The following is a 22,436-nucleotide window of genomic DNA, read 5'->3' on the forward strand; positions in this document are numbered from 1 at the left end:
CTCCCAATAAAATATTCAAACTTGCTGCCAACACACACATATCTACCCACTCCAATCACTGCCCTGCTTTTAATAAAACAGGATGGCTACTGCTTCAGAATACCTTAACAATAAATCACAATATTTTACATGTACCCCAAAATGTCCTGTAGTCACAAACCTTGTAAAATATTACTCGCCATCAAAATCATTACGATCCTAAAATTAGAATCAACTACACATTGAAAAATCTACCCACTGATTTGGTGACTGTTTATATACCACATCCATAGCTAAACTTTTGAACTCTATTCCTCAAAAATTACACATTGAACAAAAAACATTGAGACATTCCTAAGTAAACTGAAATTTACTGCAATAAACATGTGTCTCTCACACTTGACTTGACCATAGACATCAGTAGATCATAACATCTCTGAAATCTCCTTAAAAATCCTGCTGAATGATTGCCTTCTCTCATCATTTCCCTCACTTTGTAACTCTACCTAGATTTTAAAAATAATTTCTTGCTTTCTGTCAACGCCCCACTGTCTCGGTTATTTTAATACTACACTTGATTAACCACAATCCCTCTAAGTAGCCTTTACATCCTTTCTCTCCTAAGCTCTACATGATCTCAATTACTTTAATATTATTACCTAATCGTGCATACCCTTCCCTCAAACCTATGTATTCATTTGTTTAACATGTTTTTCTATAATCTGTAAGCTACATAATGTTGATCGACTTTAGAGATGTTTTACTTGTATTAAAATGGCGGCTATGGTGCATATTCTTTCACAATGTATGAATGGTGCCCCAATCAGAATTATATCAACTTTTTCATTATTTGAATTTCAATGAAGCTTTTACTTCACAGGCTTACACTGAAAAGGGGTTACTAGCCCAGTCGGACTCTTCCAGTTAATGTCAATAAAGACATATAGATATATGGATAGGCAGCTAGATAGATACAACTTCTCTAGCTGTACATATTTTTATGTTCATAAAACTTCCACTGTGCTCTATAATTTACCACATTATGTTGCATACAGCAACAGCAGCATAATTACTTCCAAGCACCGGCCTGATTTCCCCTTTAGTATTAGTTAAGTTACCCCAAACACATTCCTAGTCACTGTGGACAGTGTCAATTCTGAGGATATGACAATTAGTTTTAATTAAAAGTTCACTGTATTCTTCCCTAAGTGATAAGCTGTTGCATAGATTTACACTGAGCACAAGACAGAGGGATATATCCTTAATTAACTACCAGATAAGTTGCATTATCTTCCTTAGCCTATAGCTTTTGGCCCATCAGTCATAAGACCTGTAGTATGACTCATCCATACCTTTTAGAATTCCTTCATGATTTCCAAATGTACGTTTTCAGGAAAATTATTCCAAAAATGCAGTCATCTGTATACATAAAAAATACTTCTTAATATCTTTCCCAGGCCATAAAGCTTGTATGTTTAACTTGCATCTTCATGTTCTTACACAGCTGTATTTTGCAGGTGGTTCTCTCCTTTTTAATTTCTCCAAATATTTTGGGTTTCTAATAACATGACAGGAATGGACCCCATTCCTAAGTCAAAGTACGATTAAAGTTCATGAAATTAGTATTGTTTCAGTCTTTGATGTCAGCCAAAAGTGCTCTTTGCAGCATCTGCAATGTGCAAAGTAATGACTCTTTTTGCAATTCAGATAGAGTTATATCTATTGGTAACATATCTTATTATGACTGTAGATTCTTTTTTATAAGATCCGTTGCTCCTACTACTATTGGAACTGTCTGGGTATCTTTCTTCCACAATGCTCTTGCCTCTGCCTGCAAGTCTTGATATTTTATGACTTTGTGTCTCTCTGTACGTAAGACACTGTAGTCACTGGGTGTAGCGATTTTATTGATCAATGCTATTTTTGTCATCTTTTCATGGACCACTGTATCTGTTTTTCTCGCATCTGTCTTTTGAACTGTTGGTAATGGGTGATGTAGACTTCATCCTTTTCTATGAATGTTTGTGGTTCACGTTTCCAGTGTTTTTCAGCCACTTCAGTACCATAATGTTTGTACAATCCCCAGTGCAACAGTCTTGCCACATTATTGCGCCTTTCAGTATACAAGCATTCTGCCATTAGTATGTCACAACAAGCAACAAGATATGCGACTGTTTCCAACTATGTTTTAAAAAACCTAAATTTGTCTGTTTCTCCCACATGTTCAATAGATTTTGTAGCTCACTGTCTTGGGCCGCCAATATTACCCTTTCATCTTTTGGTTTGAATTTGCCTCTCCTTAACCATTCCTGTGTTTGTTCCTGATCAACATGAGATTCTTCCAGAAGTTTTATGTACTTGCAACTATATTTATGCATTATCCACATTTCTTTCCTTCTCATCTGGTCCTTCACCTTACGTTCTTTCTTTTGCTTTTTGGCACATTCAGTTGCTGCCTGATTTTTGTCTACTTCTGGTTTATAGGTTCATATGTTTATAGGTAGATATTAGGCTATCAGCCAAAGGGTCTACGTAAGCCTAGCCAACAAGGTTCTCTGGTTTACACCACCCAAGAAAGTTATTTTCCTGTGCCACTGTTGAGCAGAGACACAGAAGTGATCCCCGGGGTGCATTTCCTATTTCCCATCCACTCTTCAAGATTTTTCTTGAAGAGTGCTAATGAAGAACTTTGCTTGACATAGATGGGTAGCCTGTTCCAGAGTATGGGAAGTCTCTGGGACAGGAATCTATCCCTCCAGCATGTCCTGTTTATTGCGGTAACATGGTTTAGGTCCCTAGAGCATGTAGCTCAGAGGGATTGGGATTTCTTTAGGTGTAGCATGTCCAACAGCTCTGGGTTTGGCATAGCTTTATATGTTAGGCAGAGATCATCTCGGAGTAGGCGATATGCTACGGAATAAAGCTGGAGTTTTTTGAGACGGTCAGTGTAGGGCATTTGTTTGAGGCCAGTGATACTTTGTGAGGTACTTCTGTGGCCTTTCCAGCTGCTGCAGATGTCTTGTGAGGTACATTCCAAAAGGGGCATTGTACTCTATAATGGTTCTAATGAGTGTCGAGTAGAGGGGAAAAATTACCTCTTTTTTTCCTGGACGAGAACCCTTTTATGATGAGGTGTACCATGTAGAAGGACTTCCTGACTACTGTGGTGATGTGACTATCAAAGGAGAGACTACTGTCCACCTGGGTCCCAAAGTCTCTTATCACACATTTGATGTTAAGTAGATTGCTGCCTATGTGGTAGTTCATGGGTACAGAGATTTTACCAAAGGGGATGACACTGCACTTTTTGGCATTGAGCTTGAGGCCATGGCTCTGACACCATGCATCTGTCTCAGCAAGGCCCTTCTGTAAGATATCCACATTTGGGGACCTGACTATGGCTCCTAGTTTGCAGTCATCTGTGAACTTCATTAGCCAGAGGCCTTCTGTGTTAGCCTGTACTTCAGAGAAGTAGATACCAAACAGGAGAGGTCCCAGGACTGAACGCTGTGGTACTCCACTTGTCACTGCTTTGAGGTCAGATTTGGAGTCTGCAAGTTTTACAGTGTGGGTTCTGTCAGTGAGCCAGTTGGCAACCCATCTTGTGACGTAGGGATTTATACCTAGTTTAGTGAGTTTAACTATAATTCCGGAATGGGGGATGGTGTTGAAAACTTTGGCGAGGTCAAGATAGTCTGTGTGAACCACCTTACCCTCATCTACGGCTTTGGTGACTGCCTCAAAGAAGTCGATCAGGTTTAGGAGGCATGATCTGCCTTTCACAAACCCGAACTGGGTGGGATCCAGAGTTTGGAGGTTACCAATGTCTTTGTTTATGAGTTCCTTGATGATACGTTCCATGGCCTTGCAGACCAGGCTCATCAGGCTAATAGGTCAATAGTTCCGGGGATCAGTGGTGGCTTTACATCAAGGATCAGCTCTAAGCCCTTTCATATTTGCAATGGTGATGGATAGGTTGACAGACAAGATCAGACAGAAGTCCCCCGTGGACTATGATGTTTGCAGATGACATTGTGATCTGTAGTGAGAGTAGGGAACAGGTGGAGGAGAACCTGGAGAGGTGGAGATATACTTTAGAGAGGAGAGGAATGAAGGTCAACAGGACTAAGACAGAATATATGTGTGTGAATGAGAGGGAGGATAGAGGAATGGTGAGGATGCAGGGAGTAGAGTTTGTGAAGGTGGATGAGTTTAAATACTTGGGATCAACAGTTCAGAGTAATGGCGAGTGTGAAAGAGAGGTGAATCAGAGAGTACAGGCAGGGTGGAGTGGGTGGAGAAGAGTGTCAGGAGTGATTTGTGAAAGACGAGTACCAGTAAGAGTGAAAGGGAAGGTCTACAAGAGGGCACTGACAAAAAGGCAGGAGTTAGAGCAGGATGTGGCAGAGTTAAAGATGTTACGATCTGCACTGGGTGTGACAAGGGTAGACAGGATTAGGAATAAGTATATTAGAGGGTCAGCCCAGGATGAACGGTTTGGAGACAAAGCCAGAGAGGCAATATTGCATTGGTTTGGACATGTGCTGAGGAGGGATGCTGGATATATTGGGAAATGGATGCTAAGGATGAACCTGCCAGGTAACAGGAAAAGAGGAAGGCCTAAGATAAGGTTTATGGATGTGGTGAGAGAGGACATGCAGGTGGTTGGTGTGACAGAGCAAGATGCAGAGGACAGGAAGAAATGGAAACAGTTGATCTGCTGTGGCGACCCCTAATGGGAACAGCAGAAGAAGAACAGTGCAAGATAGATCCTGATCCATTATAATACTGTGCATTACTTTTATCACATCTGTATTTCTGAGTATTTCTGTTGATCTGTTCCCTCTTCTATACTCTTCTAACAGTGACACTTCTTGTCTTAATTGCTTTATAGTTTTCTCTATTCAGTACTTCCATGATGGCATTTGATTTCTCCCCTTCCTTTCCCTTATAACTTTATGTTCTTGTGGCAGAACTTTATCTGTTATTAATTTAGCTGCATGGTAATATATCCTCTTTACGTCTGTTATATTGCATGGATCTCTATGGACAGTCCTAATTACTCTATTCATTTTTATCAGACTTCTGACTTTTGAGGTTCATAGGTGTGCACTAGGCTAATGGCCCTGGAGCCTTTACAAGCCTAGCCCATAGTATTACCCTGGCATCATGCCACCCGTTAAACATTTCCTGAACTAAATGATCCCATGTCCTATGAATGCCTGAATCTGTAGTGTTCTGATATCAGCAAGACTGTTAGTAGGACAGTGGACACTTTTCATAAGCAGGACTAAAGTCAGTTACTGCAGAACCCCCCCCCCCCCCACAATACACAATACCGTTTACATGCAAATTAGAGCAAAATAAGTCTTTTTTATTGACATTCTGCAGTCTATTTCTTTCATTGAGCTTAATATGTTTTTCTATCTCTATTAAATCAAGCAACTCTTCTCTTAGCTCATTTTCTTCTAAACTAAGGGAATATTTTTTGTTCTCCATTTTCTGCAGGCATTCTATAGAAACTTCTATAGCATCTTCCTGTGGCACATTCTCTCCAGTTTCATCCTGTGTCATCCATTGTTCTATCATATGGGAACTCACTGGCCTATCACTCCTCAACATTGATTGTGTCAGAGTTGCCACAGCTTCCTGTTCTTTCCCTTGCTGTCCAGCTTCAAGTGAATATTTATACTGGTTTCCTGTTGAAGACTCCAAAATATCTTCCTTTGGCAGCTGCCCAGTTGCCTTCAGTTTCACTGGTTTCTCCTTAATTTGGATGTCTGTTGTTCTATTCTGCAGTGGTGCTTTCTGAGTTAGATTTTCTACACTGAATCCTTTACTTCACAGGTGGTCCATAACCTCAGTTACTATTTCTTTAACTTTTCCATTACTAATCTTTTCAGCGTTTCCTCGTTGTCTTCTTACTTTTTGTATTGTGAAGCTTTCCATGTCTGGATTCCTTTGCCTGTATTTCTCTTCAAATATCTTTGGTGCTGCTCTTTCTGTATTGATTAATTTTGCTTTCTCCTTTGCATAAATATCACACCATATTAAATCTTTTTCTTTTCCATGTCCATATTTCTTCTTCAGATGTCTCCTGATCTTCCTGTTTCTTCTTACTTTGGGGATTTGTTCCATTATGCTGTGATGTAACCTGTGTTAGACCTTCTACACCAAATCCTTCACTTCATAGGCATTCCATAACTTCAGCTTTTATTTTTTTAACTTCTACTTTACTAATTTTCTTTTCAGCATTTGCTTGTTGTGATATTATTTTTTTTATTATGAAATGTTCTATATCTGAATGGCTTTGCCCGTATTTCTCTTTGAATATCTTTGGGATTGCCCTTTTTGTATTGATTAATTTGGCTTTCGACTTTGCATAAATATTCTACCATATCAAATCTCTCTTTCTTTCCCATGTCCATATTTCTTTTTTATACTTTGGAAAAAATCTCTAGGTTTTGTTATTTATATTTTTGCACTTCCTCGGATGCTTCTTTTTCCAAACAGATCAACATTTCTTGGTCTATATAATGTTTTTCACAAATCTGTTGTAATAATGAACACATTTTTATTTGAGGCTTCGGACAGTTTTTCTTGTGGAATTATTTTCTTTCCTCTAATTTCTCTGTTAATCTTTTGCATATCTTGTGCATGGAAATTCTGGGCTTTTTGCATAATAGTTACAATACATAATTTCTTTCTTATCCTCAAAAGTCCACTCTGTTGTCTTTATGCCTCATCTTTGGCCTATCAGTTTTTGTGATTTTTGTGGACTGCTACTTTCTTGTACAACTGGGGGGGGGGGGCATCCTCCCCCTGGGCCTGGCCTAGCCCCATTATAAGAATGTTTCCATATTTTGAGAATTCTACACTGTCATTTTTTCCAGCCCTGGAACCACTGCGTCTACTAGGATTGGGCACTTTTATCTTGGGTATTGTGCACCTAGCTAACTTTTTTTTTATTTTTGACCTACTTCTGTCCATGATATATACCATATAAAATACAGTCTATATATCAATGTCATCTTTATTAGATTTTATGAAAAACAGGGTCCACCTCATGAAGGTACTCACCAAGACTTGTGGATGAATTCAATTTCAACAATACTACTCTCCTTTGCTTACCGATTTATCATCTCTTCATTCGGACCCCTCATGGTTCACATTTGGACTCAGAGGATTCCCATGAGACAGGTACATTTCTGTCATGTCTCAACTGACTCCTTTCTTCAACATACCAAACTAGCACATAATTCTGTTTTTTTATTATTTCTATATTGTTTCTTGTACAGATAAAGCATTGTTTCAGTTTCCCTTTTTTTGAACTGTCGTAGTTTTACATACCTTTTAAGAGATGGTCATCAGAGCTGCACAAAATACTGTTTATGAGGTATTACATCTATTACCATCAGTCTACACACAGACAGAAATTCTTTGTTTGGAACTGGGATGCCTTTATATATACACAGATTCTTATATATACATATTATATATATATATATATATATATATATATATATATATATATATATATATATATATATATAAATTATGATGGCAAGTAAGGAGTGCTTACTTTACCCAGTCCCCTTCCTTCTGAATAGCTACAGATTTTACGTAAAACACATCTCATTTTTTTTAACTTCTCTAAGAACTTCCTTATGTTTGATCCATGTGCTCTTGAATTTAGGTACTCTTTTTCTTGATAGTACATCATCAGGAAAGTTATTCCACACATCCACCATCCCTCTTGGAGGAAAATACTTCCTTGCACTCCTCTTAGGCCTTCCCTTGTTTCGTTAAACTGTATTTTCTTGTTCTTGCTTATATCTTTTTTTTTTTGCAAGATGGTATCTACTTATCTACTTTAGACTCTGCTGAAATACTTAAATATTTCTACTATCATATCCCTGCTCTTCTTTCTTTCTTCAAGCCCGTGCAAATTAAACTACTGCAGTCTTTCTTTCATTATATGGCTTAAGTGGAGATCATGGGTTATTGTTTTGCGACCTTCGTCTGAACTGCCTCTGCCCTAAGACCTGGCATTATATAATGACAGGCAGTGCTCCACTTCTGGTCTTAACAGGTGCATAAATTGAAAGATGACAGATTATTGTTTTTTACAGCTGATCCTTTTTGTAGGCATACCAGTACCTTGTATTGTTTACCACTGCTATCCCATTGGTTGTGTACCTTTGTTACATTATTTACCACCACTGCTACACCTGTTGTGTACCTTCCTTGCATTCTTAACCACTACTGCCACACTGGTTGTGTACCTTTAAGTAGGCTGCTACCAGTTCATAGATATGCACTACTTTGGCAGGTTATTGCTTCCCCGATGCATTATTTTACATTTCTGTACTAAAAGACCATTCCTCTAGTTTTGGAGTTTTCCTGCAGTTTTTAAATTCCTTTCCATTCCTTTTTATTCATTTTTGTTAATAATCATTATATATATATATATATATATATATATATATATATATATATATATATATATATATATATATATACATATATATGTATCAGCAACGTGGCATATTTTCCTTCGAGATCATCTACATTCTCATTTTATGCAGACAATAAAAAGAAAAATGCTCAGTGATGCTCATCAGGAAGCAGTCCTTTCAACAGAACACACTCCAATGATCATGACCCTTTGTGTATTTCTCTCTAGCTACATTTTTCCTGTCCTACCAGCCTGTGACCCGTTCCAAGCACAATTAATTTGTTCAGTAACCTTTTATTTGGTTATGTGCCACTTGCTATACTAAAGTCTAAGTAGGTTTATGCAATGCATTTTCTTTACTGCTGCCCTGATTATCTACTCAAGCAAAACTGTTAGATTTATCTAGTATGAAATTCTTGCTCTGAATCCATATTACTTTGCTGGTTTCCGAACACTTACAAATTCATTCTTTTTCTGGTTATGCCATGATTTTCCCTACATCGGGTTAAAACTGACAGGTCAATAATCTTCAGTCTCTTTCCTGCTCCCCTTCATAAACAGGGCATCACATTTCTTCTCTTTCAGCAACTTCCTCTCATGATTTTTTAAAAGATTTAGTTACCAGTTTCTACATAAGCACTCAAACATCTGATTCTGAAATTATGTCCCACTGTCTTGCCCACTTTTACATTGTGCAGTCTTTTGTGATGCCCTCATCATGAAAGCATAGTGTGCAGTTGGTATGATAAAGCTCCCTTCTCCTCTTTTGTGAATACTAGGTACACATTCATTTAGCGCACCTTCTTTTTCAGTATTCTTTTTAGGCTCTAAGTTTCACCCTCCCTTGGTTTGTCTCTCTTATGCTCCATCCTTTCATTATAAAAGGCATGTTCTTTTCTTTAGATTCATAGATTAGCACTATTCTAACTGCCCTTGTGAGACTAGCCAATTATCCCTTGTGAGACTCAAACCCTGTACCTTGTGTTTATAAGGGAAACACCTTAACCATTAGGCCACCATCCCACCACTCTTGACTGAACTGTCTATGCTTTCTTCAGTCTGGACCTCTGTATGCATGTGTATCTATATCTATATCTATATCTATATCTATATCTATATCTATATCTATATCTATATCTATATCTATATCTATATCCTGAAACGTCAAACTCCAGAAGATCGAGACAACATGGTTGACATCTCAGGCAATGTTGCAAGTTTTAACTGAGACTGCAGTACAGTGGGGAATCAAGGAATTCACCCTTTTCTCCACTGTTGTGTGATCTTAGAGTTGGCATATCTAACTAGTAGGGGTAGAGGGGGATGCAGGGGGACAAACACCCCTGCAAAAACAACGTGATTGGTTTATTTGCTATTCTGCATTTCAGAACATTGACCATTTCATATCAATTATGTATGGTTCGACATTCTGAAATGTGAAATATATGATACAACTCGGTTTACTATCATGAAATCAAAATTCATAATGTAAAGCTATCATGTTATCTAATGCGGAGGTCGAAATTCATGATGTTAAAGTGTTTAGAATGTCGAAAAACATCCCATGTGTGAAAATTCGACATTAGAATGTTTTTGTGCGAACCTCCCATCACAGATAACGTATAGTATGTTATTTACATTCCAGAATACATGTTAACGACCGCAGCGATATGTAAAGCACATATTGATGCTATTTCCAGCAAAACACCATTATAATAAATGTTGCCATCCAAAGCAAATGATGTATATGTAATCCATCCTCCAGTGATAAGTGACATAGTGAAAAGTGCAGTATAAGTGCAGAATTCATCCTGTTACATTTCCATATATGGAGGGAATGGCTGTTACTATATATAATGTATTTGTAGTTGTCCTATCATTGCACATAACCCCCATGTGTACATGTTAGAAGGAGCAGTGCAAAGCAACTAGTTTAGCTAGTCCATGTGTGGTCATCTCATCCCTATGTTCCAATAGTCTCATGAACTGGGATTCCTTATCATGTAATCGTCTCCATTTAGGTGATGGCGCACAAAACAGCAGATGACGTTTCAAGTGTTCCAAATGATTCTGTTCTAAGTAGATGGTATGCAAGACATCAATGATATACAATCGTTGTTTCTTGCCTGCAGGTGCCGATGCCATCCCGCCACTCTGTTCTGGCTTCTTCCTCTCGGATAGCCCCGTAAACATGTTTCCCAATGATTCCAGAATTGCACATCAAACAATGGAGGTAGTCTTTCACAAGTAGCACAACATATGCCATACCATCTCGGTTGTCCCAGAATGTAACTGTTACAGAAGAAATCACATAATGGTCTTCCAGCATCAGGCATGTCAGCTGCAATCTCCTCTAACGTAGGTCGCACTGATTCAGGTGATACAAATGCCAACACTGGTATCTGCTTACAAAGTAATGCAAATTGTGTATCATTTCCAAATAAAGATGCCAATCTTAACTTCTGTATTTGCCGCCATAGCAACTGGCAAAGATGGAACCAGCCGCCCTTAGGCATACATTTCGGGAAATTTCTAGCTATACAATTTACTGCTCCTTTATCAAAATCGCTTAGAATCATGTTTGGCTTTAACACTGCATAGTTGTATAACAGCCTTCCAAAACTGATCATAACATTCTTTGGTCTTTGAAGGCAATATGCCATACACCACAGGGATAACCTTGCCTTCAGATGTTCCTGTGATACTGCAATGGATGGTATACACCTGTCTGCACTTCCTTGTGCTAATAGGAAAGGTCCCATCTACCAATATAAATTTGGACGCACAAAGCATCCAAAGGTTACCCTCAGTTGTCAGTATTACGGTATTGACTGAATTACTGCTGAGATGTGTGTGATGCACACTGAATGTCCCATTTTTTATTGGAAGCATATCCCCCATCAGCTGAGTAAGTGACTCCAGGCTACACATAATTGACATACTATTCTTACAGCGTAGCCTACTTAAGCGCATCAGTATTAGGCAGACTATTAACCACATCAGTAGACATTCCTGCCAAAACCTCAATAACTATCCTACACGGATCCTCCAGAGTCTGCTCTGTTCTTCGCTTTATAGCTTGCCGTACCTTCCTTTCCTCATGTTGTACTATGTCTGGGCCATGAAAGTGTGAAGCACTTTTCCCCAACTTTTCACCCTCAAGACACTCCTCTGTGATACAACGACCCTTACATCTGTCACTGTTCTTCTTTGTGCAACACCAGTACCTTCTACTCTCAGTACATTTCTCCACATAGTACTGGTATCCATCCACACTAAGCATTTTCCGTCCCTTCTGTGATAATACAGCTTGATAAATTGCGCTAATTGCACCCGGTCTGACCCAGCACTTCACTGTGACATCATGTGGACTCACACCTGCAATACATAGTACTCATTAACAACGTCTGCAAGTAACATACCTTACAATTAAACTTGATTAACTTATATGTTGTATCACAAAGAACCGTGAACATGTGGAAGACATCACAAGTTCATGACTGCATACAATCCCTGCCTGTCTGCATCAGTGAAGATACACACTCTAATGACCAGTATATGCATGCACTCAAGACCTACATTTACCTAGATAAACATTAAACACTATAGTCACCCTTGAAGTCATGGATTACATATCAGGGTATATCACCACGTGCATACATGCATACAGGATCCATGTACTCACGGCTACCATACATAGTACTGCACATCTAGCAATAAGTTAATATTGTTTGCAAAGCACACCTGCTTCTCTTTTGCATACATTGCAGTCATAGTACCATACAGTGGACTCAAGTGTCTTCGGTTTAACTTGCTGTGCATAAACAACGATGTGCAACAGACAGACAACTACTTAGAGAGCGACCGGAGTTATAAGTATACACGAATGCAGTGCGGCATATATATGTATAACACAGAATTAAATATATTTACAACATCCTACATGGCATACTTTTCTACAAATCTACACATACGTGGCTATCATTACTATGTACTACCTGTACTACTATTTCAAATACTTGAACGTGTATAACACAATATCTGCTGTACATGAAACTATATTATGATTAGATGAGACTGTATTAACACTTGTTGATCCATCCCTAATTTAACAGCACATTTTACAGATCCTAATCCAACAAACAAGTTACTTTTTCACACGATTACTTACGAATACAGACTAGATGACAGTATTATCTACTTAAGCTGCTGCAATACTGAACTACTACATTACAGACTTTGTATGAATGTACTAAATACTGGAATTAATGTTGCCTACGTCATTTTCCTGAGCCAACATTCCGGTAATACTTAAACGAAGGAGTTGTCATCGAGTTTATGTAATCGAATGTGATTTAGTATTCGCTGTTCTTGAATCAACTATATCATGATTGGACATGTTGATTTCGATCATTTATGTTTCATACAAATAACTTTCATACACATCAGTTTCACAGTTATGATAGTAAACCATATAACTCCATATATCTATATCTAATATATATATATATATATATATATATATATATATATATATATATATATATATATATATATATATATATATGTGTATGTGTGTGTGTGTGTGTGTGTGTGTGTGTGTGTGTGTGTGTGTGTGTGTGTGTGTGTGTGTGTGTGTGTGTGTGTGTGTGTGTCTACTTGAAAAGACTGAAATCCCACATTACTGAATCTGACAAGACCAAGACAACATTGCTGAAACCTCGGAATACTGATAAGGAACTCCAGAAAAATCACCACTTGTACAACACCATAAAAAACTCAGACCAAAGCAAATCAACCCACTAATGTTGGGGGGGATGCCCCCCAACTAAATATACCAACTCCGAGATCACACTACAGTGGGGAAAGGGCAAAGGTCACCATGATGGCCAAGTGGTTCTTTTCTCACAGTTAAATTCCAGTATTCCGAGTGTTTGTTCATGTAAGGTTTCGGATATGTCTTGATCTTGTAGGATTCGGGATTCAGTAATGTGTGATTTTAGTCTTTACAGGTAGACTGATATATAACTATATATGTTTGTGTTGATTCCTTTAATAACATGGAACACACAGACAACAGAAAGCTATGACAATCCAAACAAAACAAGGTGTAGTAATAAATAGTCATTAAAAAAGAGAATGAACAAGGGAATACATAGAAATTACATATTTAATCTACACCTTATGGTATTGCCTTTGTATATCAGGCTCAGCTGCTATGGTTATGTCTGTTTCTCCTCTAAGCAAATGGACACTGGGGTTTAGCATAGCAGGTTGATTTTGGTCTTCCATGTAATTTTTTAAACTTGTATAGTCAGGCTCACATATAAACAGAATGTAGAAAGCACAGTTGTGAAAGTAACTTATCATAAAAGTAGATGTTTAAATGAACACTGCTGCAGTAGCCTGAGCTATATGGGTTATATTCTGCACTGGATATAATAGTTGGCCAGATTTTAAAGCTTCAGGGCACCTTCCATGCGCCCAAACTGTTATTCAGCTCAACTTGAGCTAACTAAATGTCAGCTTTGGGTGCCAAGCCTTTCAGAGATTTCATGCCAATTGAGAAAGGGAAGCTAAGCCCTGACAGAAAAGTGTAATGAAAAGAAAAATAAATAAATGTCCACACCCTGGCATAAAAAAACATGCAAAAATAATGGGGATGGAAGGAGGAAGCAGCTACTGGAGCGGTAAGCAGCTACTGCAGCAGTGACCATTTGAACATCTACTGTTAGGGTAAGTTTATTTACACAACAGTACTATGTTCCATAACTATGATCACTGCTGCAGTAACCTAAGCTATATGGGTAGATTATCATAGCTTTAAAAAACTTGGAGGTGGAAGAAGGAAGGTCCAAGAGTTCCTGCAGCATGATATTAGTAAACCTGGTATTAAACCTGGAGAAGGAAACTAGTTTTAATGCTTTATAAAAGTATGCACAGAGGACTGAGTTCCTGCTTTTAGAATACTTCTAAAGTCCAACCCTTTCCAAAAAGTCATAGTTGAAGCCAAGGTCCTGGAAAAGTTTGATAGGACCCTGTCTGGAGTAGTTTGTTGTGGTGGGAGTAGCAAAAGGTAACAGCCTGACACAATTATTTGGAAACAGTCTGCTTTGACACAGGTTGTTCTTTCTTCTTATCTTTAGAATAAATGAACAACTGATCAGATGTTCCGTTAAGATATATCTGGGTTGTCTGCGGACAAGATTTGAAGTATTCTTTCTCACTCATTTTTAAGTTCTGGAAAAAAGACAGGGAGCTGGATAAATTAGCTTAAAGTAAGCTTGGATACCACCTTAGGCATAAAGGAAGGATTACTTCTCAAAGTAATCCTATCTCTGTTAAAAATCAGTTAAGGTTCTCCCACCACAAGAGATTGCAGCTGACATAGTCTTCTTACAAAAGTCAGAGTGATGAATAAAACTGTTTTCCATACTAAGCACCTCAAGTCAGCCAGATTAACTGGTTAAATGGAGCAAGTGTTAGCTTTTCTATCATAAAATAAAGATCCCAGGAAGGAGCCACTGGTTTTCTGTCAGGCCTCGTATCCAGACAAAGTACAGTTGTGTACCTACCATAAATGTAGATGTTCGAGTGTATTCACTGTTGCAGTCATTACACTTGTGTTATCCTGCTGGCAGGCTACCCGCAGTCGGCCTGAATTCCAAAGTCCTGGTCCGGCGTCGGTTGCTGTTGCCTCTTCCCTGACGTTAGTGCACCAGGGGTATATAAGATGCAGCCAATGCCATTTTCTTCAGTTTTTCTTGCCCCAGATGTCAGGGGCCCCCAAAAGGGTAGGCTAAAAACATTGCTTATAAAGAGCATGCACTAAAATAAACAATACCTTCATCTACAAGCAAATACACCACATAGGTTGTATAGAATAGAGAAGTACAGATAAGTCCCAGCAAAGAAAGGGGGGTGGTGGGTGGATAACCTGGACTGCAACAGTGAATACACTCGAACATCTACATTTATGGTAGGTACACAACTACTATGTTCATCGTGTTTCACTGTTGCAGTCATTACACTTGGGTTGAATCCCAAAGCTGAGGTTGGGCGGCTGGGTCTAAATAGAATTAGGAGTGGCTATGAGGCCCTGCAGAACTGCACTGGCAAAGCCTGCTCTGGATTTAGAGTAAAGAGGTAAGTGGTAGTGCTTGGTAAAAGTGTGCACTTTACTCCAAGTTGCAGCCTCCAAAATTTCCTTGGTTGGTACTTCTCTGAGAAAGGCTGCTGATGTGGCTGCTGCCCTGGTCGAATGTGGCCTAATGCCCTTAGGCACTGATTTGCCATGCTGTGCATAACAGAAACAAATGCAGTGTCCTATCCATTTTGAAATAGTCTGCTTTGAGATAGCCTTTCCTTGTGATCCTGCAGCATATGCTACTAAAGGTTGCTCAGTCTTTCTGAAAGTCTTAGTTTTGTCCAAGTAGAAGTGTAGCTGCCTGTGTATGTCCAAAGAATGCAGAAGTCTCTCCCCTGTATTCTGGAGATTTGGATACAAAGTAGGCAAATGAATGGTTTGATTAAGAGCCACACTGGATACTACCTTTGGCATAAATGTTGGGTTTGTCCTTAGAGAAACCTTGTCTGGATGGGAAATGATAAAAGGTTCCACTGCCATTAATGCCTGTAACTCTGATACTCTTCTTGCTGAAATTATTGCTAGGAGCAGAGCTGTTTTCCATGATAAGAATTTTATTTCAGCTGTATTGGCTGGCTCAAAAGGAGGCAGTGTGAGCTTTTCCAAGACAAAATTGAGATCCCATGCAGGTATTGGTGCTCTCCTTGGAAGTCTTATGTTTTTGGCCCCTCTGAGGTACTGCCTTAGCAGTGGATGTGAAAAAATAGGTGGTTCCGTATTGTAATGAGCTGAAATGGCAGAGGCATGGATCTTAATTGATGAGAAGGATAGGCCCTTGTCCAGCATCTCAGTTAGGTATTGTAAAGTCTGAGGGATATTTGGAACAAGTGGTTCAATTCCTTGAGCCTGATTTCAAGCACAGAATCTCTTCCATTTTTATGCATAGGATTTTTTGGTGCTGGACCTCCTGGCTTCCAAAATGACATCCATAACTGCTTTAGAGGGAGGTGTGTTCTGAGTGGTTATATTATTCGCCATGCAGTCAGATTTAAGGTTCTGAGTTGGCTGTGCAGGATCTGATTGTTTTGTTGGGTCAGAAGATGAGGAATTTGAGGTAAAGTCAAGGCTGGGCCTTGAGACAAGCTCTTTAGGATTGGGTACCAGTGCTGGCGTGACCAGTCTGGGGCAATCAGAATAATTTTTGGCTTCTCTTGTCTGACCTTTAGGAGTACCTTGGGGAGGAGAGGCAGTGGTGGAAAGGCATAAACTGTCAGGGTTTTCCAGCTGAATGATAGAGCATCCACCTTCCATGCTTGTGTGTGATAAGTCCTTGTGCAGAATCTCTGTAGCTGACAGTTGTGAGGGGAGGCAAATAGATCTATGTCTGGGCATCCCCATTTCCTTGTTATCATGCTGAAGACTTGTGGATCTAGTTTCCATTCGTGAGGGTCCATGGCTTAGTTCGTCTGCCAGAGTATTTGTCTTTCCTGGCAGGAATTGTGCTTGCAGATGCACTTGATAGGTCAATGCTGTGTTCCACAAGTTCATGGCTTGCCTGCAGAGGGGCTAGGAATGTGTGCCCCCTTACTTGTTTATGTACCACATGACTGTAGTGTTGTCCATCTTTAGCAATAGTTGTCTTGGATGGAGTAGATCCTTGAAGGCTGTCAGGGCATTCTGTACAGCTAGCATCTCTTTTTGATTGATATGAAGATGCATTTGGCTTGTGGGCCACGAGCCCTGAATACATTTTCCTGCCATGTGTGCCCCCCAGACATAATCCGATGTATCTGTTGTTAGTGTCTGCCTGGCTGTGGGTAAAGTGAATGGTTGTCCCTTGTTGTGGTGACAGGCCAGTGCCCACCATCGAAACTCCTGTTGCAGGCAGGGAATGAGAGTAATTATTGTTCCCAGGCTGTGGCAATGTTGAGTCCAAACACTTTTTAGATACCATTGTAGCTTCCTCATATGCAGTCTTGCATATGGAATTAGCAGAATGCAGGATGCCATGAAGCCCAAAGCCTGCAGAATTTTTCTTGCAGGTAACTGGGTCTTTGTTACCATCATTTGGAAGTAATGAGTCAGTTGCCTTTGTTTGTCTGGCATGAGATAAGCCATCTGGGCAGTTGTATTTAAGCTTGCACCCAGGAATATTATCTCTTGAGAGGGCACTAGTTTTGATTTCTTTTTGTTTACTGTGTACCCTAGGCAAATTTGTAATCTTTTTACAAACGCCATCTGCTTTAATAGAATGTCCTTGCTTTCTGCTTGAATAAGGCAGTCATCCAAGTACGGATATCTTTGAATTCCTTTTTGTCTGCAAAATGCAATTACTGGTGCCAGGCATTTTGTGAAGACCCTGGGCGCAGTAGATAAGCCAAAGGGCTGTGCAGAGAATTGGTAGTGTATTGAGCCAGCTATGAATCTGAGGTATCTTCTGCAAGATGGTCTGATTGGGACATGCAGGTGTGCCTCTTTGAGGTCCAAATTTATGAGCCAAGCCTTCTTGCCCAGCATTGGCAGAAGTTGCTGTAGTGTCAACATTCTGAATTTTGGAACTTCCAGAAAAGTATTTAGAATAGACAGGTCCAGTACTGGTCTCCAAGCTTTGTCCTTTCTGGGTACCAAGAAAAGTCTTGAGTAAACTCCTTGCCCCTGTTCTTGCTGTGGTACTCTTTGAATAGCCCTCATGTCCATGAGAGATTAAATTTGCTTTTGTGCCTCTGCCCATTGATTGTGTGGCAGGTCTGGCATACCTTTTGTCTTTGGTAGGGTGTGAAAGAGAAACCTGTAACCCTGAGAAACAATATTCAGTACCCATTTGTCCTGGGTAATCATGTGCCAATTTTGTGAGAAAAGTGCTAGTTTTCCCCCTAAGGGTGCTGCCAAAAGATAAGTGCTTGGCATTGGCAGTGGGAACTCATTGGGACTGTTTCCTATAAGGTTGTGATTTGTTTCCTTCACTTTTGGAGGTGGGAGCACCCCATTGTTTAGGCCTGTATGAGCCTTGGGCCTGAGATCTGCCTCTAGGAAATCTGTATCTGCCTCTTTGTGATCTGTCTAACACTGGAAAGGACCAATTCTTAGAAGGCCAGTTCCTGCTAAATCTGGGTGGCTGAACCTGTAAGAAATCCTTGACTGTCTGCATTGATTTAGCTTTATCCTCCATTTTCTTTAACACCTCTTCTGCCTTAACACCAACCAAAGTTTCATGCTGTAATGGAGCATCCAATAATTTTGCTTTAACATGATCAGAAAAGTATTTAGAATAGACAGGTAACCAACTTTAACCAAGCATGCCTTCGAATGACAGAGCCTGTAACTGCAGCCCTGCAAGAGGCCTCTAGTGAATCAAAACCACATTGCAAAGTATTTTTTCCCACTTGTTCAGCTGCATGCAATAAATCCTGCATTTCCTTGTTTTCAGGACATTCAGAGTTTGTCAGCATTTTCTGTTTTAGCAGAGGCATTAGGTATTGCTGATATTTAAGCATGTGAAACTGGCAGTTTAAAGCCCTTACAGCTAAAGTAGCAGAGGTGTAAACCTTTTTCCCCCATCTGTCCAGAGCTCTAGAATCCCTATCAGAGGGAACAGGGTTTTTTGCAGTGGAAGTCTTGACCCCTTTGGGACCCTGAGATATAGTTTCTGGGTCAGCAACAGGGTTTTTATAAAGAAATTTATGTGAATCTGGAACCCTGTAATACCTATCTGGCTTAACTGGTGCAGGGGGTAAAGAATCAGGAGACAGACTGGACTCAGAAAATACATCATCTACAATGTCTATCACAGGAGGGATAGCAAGAGGTCTGTGTTGAGGCAATAAAAGAAAATCTCTGAGCCTTTTCTTGGATTCTGAATAATCTTGGCTCTCCTAGTGGAAATGCTCCCTCATGGTATGTAGGGTTTCCCCAAAAGAATAGTCCTCAGGAGGAGAGGCTGAAGGGATAGATTCTTCAGCATCAGAGTCCTCGTAGGGAGGAATAGAATATCCCTGTTCTGAAGAGGAATCAGAAGAAATAGAAACCTGATCAGAGGAATCATAGTCAGTGTCTTGCCTAGGCCTTTTATCAGGAGGGGGATGGGAAGTAATTAGGTCCTTGGCCATTTTAAGCATCTGATTCTTAGGCATGGATGACTGTCCAGGAGAATGCTGTACTTGTTTCTTTGTCTTTAAAGGTGTTTTAGACTTTGTCTTGGTTGCTGAAGTGGTCTTGATAGAAAGCTGTGTAGGTCTGAAAACACCCTCAGAAGCCGTTGCCTGCTCAGCGGCTCCAGACCCATCTGAGGGAGTAGTTTCCGTAGGCCCAATACGTTGAGTTTCCAGAGGCCTAGTTGTCTCCATGTGGGAGTTGGAGGTGGCCTGTGGCTCTGAGGTAGCGGGTGTTAGGGGCTGCGAAAGTGCCTCACTGAGAACCGGCGAACCGGCTAACCGGCGACTGACCTAGAAGAGGCTTCGTCGTCGGTTTTGGACCTCGGATGCCTGTCCTTTTCTTTTTCCTTGCGCTTTTTATGAACTCCGGTCGTCAGTTGTTCCAACGGCATTATAAAATTAAACCTTCGGCCAAAGTAATGGAAAGCAAAATCATACCGATGCTTAATAGTGCATTGGTTAAATCTAGCACAAAACCGACAACTAGCAATGTCGTGGTCAGGGCCTAGGCAAGGAATACAGTAAGAATGAAAATCCTTATGAGGTATTTGCTTCCCACAAGAAATACAATTGTTAACTTTTACTGACATCGGTCTGGAGCAAGAAAAAGTTTCCCCAACGGGGTACTTAGCTTTATTGAAGACTTTGGATCTGAAATTCAATTTCAAAAATCTCAGGAGTCGGCCGACCGGCACTTGCGAACTGCTTTTGCTTCGGGCACTGCACGGCAAGAAAGACTGAAGAAAATGGCATCAGCTGCATCTTATATACCCCTGGTGCACTGACATCAGGGAAGAGGTGACAGCAACCGACGCCAGACCAGAACTTTGGAATTCAGGCCGACTGCGGGTAGCCTGCCAGCAGGATAACCCAAGTGTAATGACTGCAACAGTGAAACATGATGAACATCATGACACTGCATTGAAGGGGGGATAGGCAGATATGCTTAGATGGCCGACAAATAAACCTTTATTGAGGGCTAAGACAGAATATAGGATAGTAATGCACACAAATACCAAAGAAACAATAGCCTTAAATGGGTGCTGGCTGTTTTGTTGGTACCAACTAGAAAACCTTTTCCAATGGCTAATATATGATATTCTAGTAAAAGACTTTCTTGCCTCCGTTAATATCTGCTGTATGTCTTCAGAAAACAGGTGCTTAAAGGTACTAAGACCCTATCATTTAAACAGTTAGTTACAGTTTTCTGTGGTCGGGATGTATCAGGCATCTCTAATCTTGTATGAGTAAATCCAGTCTGTGAGGAAGCTTGTAGTAATTGCCCCTAGCCAGTTTCAAAAGAAAGGAGAACCACTGTTGCCTGGGCCAGAAGAGAGTCACTCCAATGATCTTTGGGGTGTCCTTCTGAATCTTCAGAAGTACCTTGGAAAGTGGATAAGGTGAAAAAGCATGCATGAACCTTCCTGTCCAAGGAGAAGAAAAAGGCATCTGTCTTGCAGGCCTTCTTGCATGGAGTCCTGGAACAGAATTTTGACAGTTGACTGTTTAGAGAGGAGTTAAAATGGTCTATCTGAGGTGAATCAAATCTTGGAAGCCCCTCCAATTCAGTTTCCATTCGTTAGGGTCAGATCTGGTCCTGGTCAACTTGTCTGACACACGATTTTGCTCTAACAGAATGAAAGATGCCTGTAGAGTGAGATTGTGCTGCAAAGCTATATTCCATGCTAACAAAGGTAGTCTGCATAGGGGATAAGATCCATTTCCTCCCTTGCTTGTTTATGTGCCATATCACTGTTATGTTTTCTGTAACCATTTGAAGAGGTCCCAGAGACAACAGATGATTCAGAGAGTTGAGAGCACTTATAAGAAATATCAATGTTCATGTGTTTTGGTCTTTTTTGTTCCAAAGACCCTGCATTTTTATGCCCATTGAACTTGCTCACCAAGCAATGTCTAAGAAGTCTGTTGAGACTCACTGCTTTGGAGTAGGAGGGGAGAAAGGGAGACCTGGATTCTGAAAATTATGTTTCCACCCCATGATCTTCCTTTTGATGACTTGTAATTCTGAAATTTGAAAAATTAATGGGTGCAAATGCTGGGACCAAAGCAATTTCAGATACCATTGTACCTGTTTCATGTGGAGAATTTCAAGAGGCATCATAAGAATTATGGATGCAACGTGACCCAGAATGTTAAGGAATTCCATTACTGAGACTGAAGTCTAACTGGGAAACCCCCCTGGAATTGATCTAAATATAGATTTTTTTTCCTGTGGAATAAAAAATCTTTGCAATGTGATGTTTATCAGGCACCACAGAAACACAATCTAGTAGACCGAGTCAGAAAAAAAAACTTTTGTATGTTCTCTTATTATCCCACCCTGTGTAGGAGATCTAGTGCAAAAGAGAGATATTCCTGATACTTTGAAGAAGACTCTAAAAAAAGTAAGTTGTCTAAATATGGGAAAAGGTGGATACCTTGCAGTCTGCAGTGGGCTATCACAGGAAGTAGACACTTTTTGTACATTCATGAAGCAGTGAATAACCCAAATAACACAGAAAGGTGATAAGGTGATCCAGATGTAAAAAACACTTAAGACATACCTGAAATCTGAATGAATAAGAATGGAAAGATGTGCATCTTTTAAATTTATTTATTTAACATTTGTTTACCAGGAAAGTCTTACTGGGACAGAGCCCATTTTCAGCAGAAAACCAGGGAGAAACATGTTTAGAATATGAAAGGAAACTTGAGCACTCAGAGAAAACCCACACAAATGCAGGGAGGACATGCAGACTCC

Source organism: Protopterus annectens, chromosome 5.part0 (assembly GCF_019279795.1).
Source record: "Protopterus annectens isolate FY-2018-M chromosome 5.part0, PAN1.0, whole genome shotgun sequence".
Taxonomy (NCBI): Eukaryota; Metazoa; Chordata; order Ceratodontiformes; family Protopteridae; genus Protopterus; species Protopterus annectens.